Raw genomic sequence first — 7,809 nt, 5'->3', positions numbered from 1 at the left:
GCGGACGTCGCTTCCGGAGCAGCATGGCGGCCCCTGAGGATGAGAGGCTAGCAGGGAGCGGCGAGGGAGAGCGGCTGGGTTTCTGGCGGGATCTGCACGTGCGATTTTCCCAGCGCTGCCTCGAGGTTTTGCCGGAGCGCTATTCTTCACTCGAGACAAGCAGGTCCTTCCCACAGAAGACAGATCAAATCTAAATCGATGTGGTTTCCGAGGCTCTTCATACCTGGGTATTCCGTTCAACCCATCAAAGGCTCCTGGAACAGCTCATCCTTATGATAGTGGCCACATTGCAATGACTTACACTGGCCTTTCATGCTTAGTTATTCTTGGAGACGACTTAAGCCGAGTAAATAAAGAAGCTTGCTTAGTAGGCTTGAGAGCCCTTCAGCTGGAAGATGGGAGTTTTTGTGCAGTACCTGAAGGCAGTGAAAATGACATGTGATTTTTGTACTGTACTTCCTGTATTTGCTATATGCTCAACAACCGGTCAGGCATGGATATGAAAAAAGCCATCTCCTATATTAGAAGAAGTATGTCCTATGACAATGGACTGGCACAGGGAGCTGGACTTGAATCTCATGGAGGATCTACTTTTTGTGCCATTGCCTCACTATGTCTGATGGGTAAACTAGAAAAATTTTTTTCAGAAAAAGAATTGAACAGGATAAAGAGGTGGTGTATAATGAGGCAACAAAATAGTTATCATGGAAGACCTAAGAAGCCTGTAGGCACCTGTTATTCTTTTTGGGTGGGAGCAACTCTAAAGCTTCTAAAAATTTTCCAATATACTAACTTTGAGAAAAATAGAAATTACATCTTATCAACTCAAGATCGCCTCGTAGGGGGATTTGCCAAGTGGCCAGTCATCCAGGTGCTTTGCATGCATACTTTGGGATCTGTGGTCTGTCACTAATGGAGGAAAGTGGAATTTGTAAAGTTCATCCTGTTCTGAATGTAAGCACACGGACTTCTGAACGCCTTCTAGATCTCCATCAAAGCTGGAAAACCAAGGACTCTTAAACAATGCTCAGAGAATGTACATATCTCTACATGACTGACTTTAGATTGGGAGGGTGGGGGGATTTGTAGCATAACTGTAGTTCAAGTTTAAAAGCCATGTATAACCAAGTGTGCTCTTTTTTTAAAAGGTAGAGTCTTACAATCAAATCTCCTGCTAATGTCACTTTGGGATATGGTCTTGAGACAGTAATCTTTGTACTGGGTTTCAAGAAAATCTTTGTTGAAGTTTGAACCACAACTTTGTCATGGTTCTTAAATGTTTATACTGTATTTCTAAGAAGTTGTTTGAGGCAAATTAACTGTATGTATGTAGGTTATCTTTTTAAAAACTCTTCAGTGCAAATTGCATCTTGTTATAAAATGGACACAAACCTTCAAAACAAATTTACACTTCATATAGCATTGATAATCTTCAGGTGAACACTTAGTAATCATTTAAAAAGCTCACTGCTGAAGGTAGAAAATTTACTTTAATAAATTAAGTATCTGGGATTATTCTTTGAAAACAGATGACCATAATTTTTTTTAAAGAAGAGTGACTTATTTTGTCTTATTTTTAAGTAAAGTGTGCCAATTAAACCTGTGTGGCCTATATAAATGAAATTTAAAACTTCATAGTAAGAATAAATAGGTTTAACTAATGTGATAGTTTTATAAAAGGAGATTGTTTGAAGACAACTATTATGTAACTGAGGGAAAAGCAACTTAACTATATGTGATTGTGAATGAGGAAGTTTTGTGCTATGTGGGTCATTTATTTAGACATTGCTGTGGTGAATACCAGTTATGTTTGATTTTATTCTCAAATCATTAGTTGCCTTTTTTTTTTTTTGCTTTCTAGATAGAAAACAATCTTTTTTATCTAAAAGGAAAGATACTTTGTGTTTTTATTTTTAGCCATTTGAATTTTTTAATTTGTTGCCCCCAGTGTGTTAGTTGCTCTAATTTCAAACTAATACTTTTCTAATTTTTTTCAAATTAAATAAGTAAAAAAATACAAAAACAGAACCATTCAAATAGATTCAGTGGTGCAACTCTATACATGGTCATTTTTATTCTCATATTTTCAGGTAAGTGAGAGGGAAATGTAAGCATTTAGAGGGTAAGAACGAGGGTTTTGTTTTTGTTCATTGTTTTGTTTTCTTGTCTATGAACTAGCTAATTATAAAGGAGATAGTATAAAAACTTCATTTGTAATTAATTTATCAATAATTCATATCCATTACTTGCTCAGTGACATTCAGAACTATGAGTCTAGTACTGAAATAGGGAAAGAAATCTCTTCACTAAGGGAGTTGGGTTTAAGTTAGTCTTGGTGATAATAAATGGTGAAATACAAACATCAGTATAAAAACTAGATTACTGGTATCACTGTTTAGGCATTGTAATATTTTAAATGTTATCTTTTTTTCTAAATTAGAGAAAAAAATGTTGTAAAATAACAGTCCTTCCCAAGGGAAACACTATGTACTTGGAGAAATGATTCATTTATTATTGGCATGCTTAGTTTTAAACCTGAGTTTGCCAAAGTCAACTGTATGTTTTTTAATTGGAAATAAAATAAATCTTCTGATGGTGGGGGAAAAAATAAGCCTAATGACAGATGTTATCCTTCTGTGGGTTATTCCAGTTGCTACTATTTAAATCATGGCAGATTAAGACATCCATATCTCACACTAAGTCATGTCTTAGACATTGGAAGTTGAAGTAGCATATACATAATGGCTGTAGGACTATATAAAAAGCCCAAATTGTTTTTTCTGTATCACCAAGAAAGGTTAGAAGGTAATAAAGGTAGTAACAGTGACTGTATTCATAAATATAAGTTAGAGAAAAACTCCAATCTAAAAGTATTTCATAAGGCTAAATATTTTCTAACTCCTTGTAATTTAATACCACAAGATTATAAATTTTAGTAAGCTTCTAATTGATATACTTGTGGGAGACTTTCTTGTGAATCTTTATGGACTAGTAAATGTTCACATTCCACAGCAACTTAATTGACCAGAAAATAGCAGGCCAGTGTGAACTGTGGAGAAACTATTTCTAACTTTTCTAAGTAGTTATTTACAAGAAAAATATTTACCGATTAAATAAATTATAAGCAATATTTCACATATATACTTTATTCCTTAGCAGGAGTGATATAATAAGGGGACATATGAAGTCCGAAATCTCAAAAAGCTCTATTTCCTACTCCCTACTCGTCTCCTTCCCGCCCCCTAATTTTGTGGTTTTTTTTTTTAGAAGGTAGGAGGAGGAGCTTTGTTTTGAGCATCTGCATACAAATAAGATTAATCAGATCATATGGCATAATTTAACCTGTTTATCATTTCAGTGTTTTTAGATTTGATCTATAATACATATGTTATTAGATCTTTCAATAGTTATTTATATTTAATCTAAATTCATATAGAAATCTTGCTGACAGTGGTATATAATTTGAAAACTGTTGGACCTCATCATTTTTGAGAGACAGTTAATGAGGAAGTACTCTGGAATCAGATGACCTGGGTTTAAATCCCAGATTTGCCAGTTCAGCAGCAAGATCTTGGACCCTAACTCTCCCATTGATAAAATAAGGAAAATAGGTAAAACCTAACTCACAGGGTTTAGGATTAAATGAGATAATACAGATAAAGCACTTAGGATAGTACCTGGAATACAGCAAATTTCAAATTATAGTTTCTGTATAATGATCATAAAATTATTTTTGTAATTAAAACCTCTCTTCTACAACAGAAAGAGGTCTTAACGGTTTAACCTCAGGGAAGATGGTGACAACAGTATTGTTTTCTAATCTCCCCATAAAAATACAGAGCAACTAGGATAGCCACAGACACTATTACATGCTAGATGACAAGGTATCTCCATGAACTTCAAAATACAACTAAGTGAGGACAAACCATTGACCCACATAGTTTCAGCATCTGTGGGAGGAAGTAGAAGGAAGGCAGCTGGTTTCTGACAGCTCTGCAAACTGGAGAACTACAACACTGCCCACAGTTTCTCACTACAAAGTGCAGTGGGCCAATCTAAGAACAGGCACTGAAACTGGGAAGTGACTACAGAATCCCATTTGCAGATGAATGTTAAAGCAATATGATAAGGTCTGATGATCGCATTAGAGCAGTCTGGGTTTTACACCGTGTACCTCTTGAAGCCTATGAGACAAAGCCCAGCACTGAGGACAAACTTCTAGAATTAGAATCCAAATGGGCAGGATGGGTAAAATAGGACAAAAGAAAGAGGATCTAGATAAGTATTGAGAAGAAAGGTCAAGATACAGAGACATTATATATATGTATTTTCATATATATATATATCTTCTTTTAAATCACTGTGAAAATGGGAGCTCTAAGGCTGTGAAGTCATCCTAGAGCCACTCCTCCCTCCTAAAAGTACAGAAAAACTCATTTCAGTTAAGGGGAAAAAAAGAGTAACTGAGCCAGGATTACAGTCCAACTCCATTCAAAGTTAGTGTAAGAAATAAGAGAATAAATAGATCAACATCCTCACAGACAATGAAAACACACCAGAAAGACATGACCACAAGACAGATAAAAACCTAATATTTGCAAAAAAATAAAATGCAAATATGACAGGAAATTTATAGTAATTAGTACAATTATCAGTAAAAGTAGGAAAAGGTGAAAAATTAACCAAGTACTAAACACTTGGAGTAAAAAGCAAAATAAAGCAGAAGGAAGGAATTAATAAAGATAAAAGCAAAAAATAATTACTAGTAGAAAACCAAAACAAGAGAGGCAATAAATCCAAGTTGGTGAAAGGTAGTGCGGTGAGTTGAGTGAGGTAAGCTAATAGCTAACCTATTTAAGAAAAAAAGGAGGAAGCACAAATACAAAAATTTAAATGACAAGGGGGAAATAGTAAAACAGGAAATTTGTTTAAATTGACTACTTCGAGCAATTTTACACAATAAATTCGAAAACTATTTTGAGAAAAATGCAAATTGCCATAATTTAGGTAGGTAAAAAAAGTCACAGCAAACCAATTACCGTAGAAGAAACAAATAGTTAAAAGTACCCCCTACCAAAAGAAACATCAAGCCCAGATTGTTTCAAGGGGATTTCTACCAAACCTTTTAAGATAAATAATCCTGTTCTTGCTTAAGCAATTCCAGAGACTAGGAAAAGAATATTGAACCTCAAAGTGCCAAAAAAAAAAGAAACTCCTAAATTCATTATTTAAAGTGAATGTAATAGCATTGATTCAAAAACCTGACAAAGATTGTACCAAAAAGAAAATTATAGAGCAATCTGATGAATATTAATAAAAAGTTTTAATGATATATTAGCAAACAATCCAACAGCACTTTCAAAAGGTAATCATGACTAAGTTGGGTTTATTATAAGAATGCAAGGGTAATTCAGTACTAGGTAATCTGTTAATATTCATCACATTCAGTTAAAAAAATCTTCATCTTTGCAGAAAAGACATGACAGAATTGAGCACTCACTTATGTTAAATATACTAAGTAGAAATCAATGAATAATCCATTAACATTGTACCTCTACCTAAAAGCCAGCATCTTAAATTTCAAAGTAAAAGAGACTTTCCAGCTGAAGTCAGGAACAAGACATGCCCTCTAACTCCTCTGCTACTTAACAATGTGTTGAGAGTTTTAGCCAATGAAGTTAGACAAAATAAAGACGTGAATTGGAAAGAAAGACGTAAAACTATTTGCAGATATGAATAGGTATCTAGAAAGCCCAAAGGAACTTGTTGAAAAACTAAACAATAAAAGAACTTAGTAAAGTAGCTATTAAATACAATTTACATACAATTATCAGTAGGCTTCACCAGACACAAGGGCATACTTTGATTCAATTTTGGTGAATTTCAAAACAGATAGCATTTATGTATGGTGTCAGAAATCAGCACCCCCTTTCATTCACTACCTCTCTTCCCAAAGGTAAGCATTATCAAAATCACCATCAATTAGTTTTGTCTGTTTTTGAATTTTATATGAGTGGAACCATATAGTAGACATTATTTTTCAACTGGCTTTAACTCAGTAGGACTGAAAGAGGGTACAAAGGGACTCTGTGGTTCTGGTTATGTTCTGTTTCATGATCTAGGTGCTGGTTACATAGGTGCATTCGCCTTATGAATATTTATCAAGCTGTGTATTTATGATTTGTGCACTTTTATGTATGTATAATTATAGCTCAATAAAAATATTTACTAAAAAAAATCTAGTTCTATGATCTGAAATCTCATTTATAATATAAACCTACCAGTCTGAACATCTCCCTTGAATTCCATACTAATATATCCAATTATCTACCCCACCTTTCTACTTGGATGTCCAATACGTCTCAATTATAATGTTCAAAATCAAACTCCTCATATTCTTTTTCAAAACAGCTCCTTCTGTCATCTTTCCCACTTGACTCAAGTGTAATACCCATTCTTCAGATTGCTAAAACTAAAACCCCTCGAGTCATCCTTGATATCTCTTGTTCTCTCTTTTGCTATATCTAATCCATATTGATATCCTCTTTGACTCTTTTTTCAATGAATCTCTTGTTAATTGCATTATCATACCACATCTCATAACTTTCACCTTGACCACCCTAGCTCAAGCTGTGACTCGTAGTCACCTTGTTTTTTGATTAGCTTTTTAAATAGAAATCCTTCTACCTTTACCATCATAGAGTTTGTTTAGAACATAGCATTCTAGTAATTATGTCAACACAAGCCATATCGCATCACTCTATCTCACTCAGATCAGCAGATTTGGTCTCCATAAGCTTTATGACCTAATAGTATATGTATCTATCCCTAATTCACTCTGATTCAACTATGCTGTCTTTATGATTTTTTGCAAACATGCTATGTACACACTTGCTTCATGAGTTTTGCATTTATTCTTCCCCTTTCCTGGAAAGCTCTTATTCCAGAAACCTATGTGGCTCAATCCCTGACGTTCTTCAAGTCTCTGCTCAAATGTCACCTCGCTAGTGAAGTCTTTTCTTTTTTATCAGAAAAAAAATCAAAACTTTATTAAAAAATGTTTAAAGACTTAATTAAGTGGAACATCACATTATGCACAGTATGTTTCTGGATATACTATTTTTCCAGTTGTATAAGTAGGGCAAATTATTTAACCTATGTCTTCTTTCCCTTGTCTGTGAAATGAAAAGGAAAACAGTATATATTTCATTAGGTTGTTATATGGATTAAATGAATTAACTTATGTAAAGTATAATGTCATTGTCTGCTATTATCACTAATAAAAATATGTCAAAAATAAAAATACATAGTTAACTTATGTAAAGTATATCATTGTTTGCTGTTATTAGTAATAAAAACAAGTCTCAATTTATAATTTCAATGCAGTTTTAAATAAAATGCCAAAAATATTTTAATGGATCATGAAAAATTAACTCTTTAGTTCATCTGCAAATATGAAAGTTAAAAATTACCTATGAAAGGCCAGGTGCGGTGGCTCGCGCCTGTAATCCCAGCGCTTTGGGAGGCTGAGATGAGGGGATCACAAAGTCAGGAGACCGAGACCATCCTGGCTAACACGGGGAAACCCCGTCTCTACTGAAAATACAAAAAAGTAGCTGGGCATGGTGGCAGGTGCCTGTAGTCCCAGCTACTTAGGAGGCTGAGGCAGGAGAATGGCGTGAACCAGGGAGGCGGAGCTTGCAGTGAGCTGAGATAGCATCACTACACTCCAGCCTGGGCGAAAGAGCGAGACTCTGTCCCCCCCAAAAAAAATTACCTATGAAAATGTATGAGTATGACAGGGAACTT

General features: G+C 34.6%; 1 pseudogene; it reads left to right on the top strand.

Moving 5' to 3' along the window:
• Nucleotides 1–1,833, top strand: LOC112128547 (geranylgeranyl transferase type-1 subunit beta-like; annotated as a pseudogene).
• The last annotated feature ends 5,976 nt before the right edge of the window (nucleotides 1,834–7,809 follow it).

Source organism: Pongo abelii, chromosome 8 (assembly GCF_028885655.2).
Source record: "Pongo abelii isolate AG06213 chromosome 8, NHGRI_mPonAbe1-v2.0_pri, whole genome shotgun sequence".
Lineage (NCBI taxonomy): Eukaryota > Metazoa > Chordata > Mammalia > Primates > Hominidae > Pongo > Pongo abelii.
Note: the sequence above shows the minus strand (reverse complement) of the source record. Positions and strands in the feature narration are given on the sequence as shown.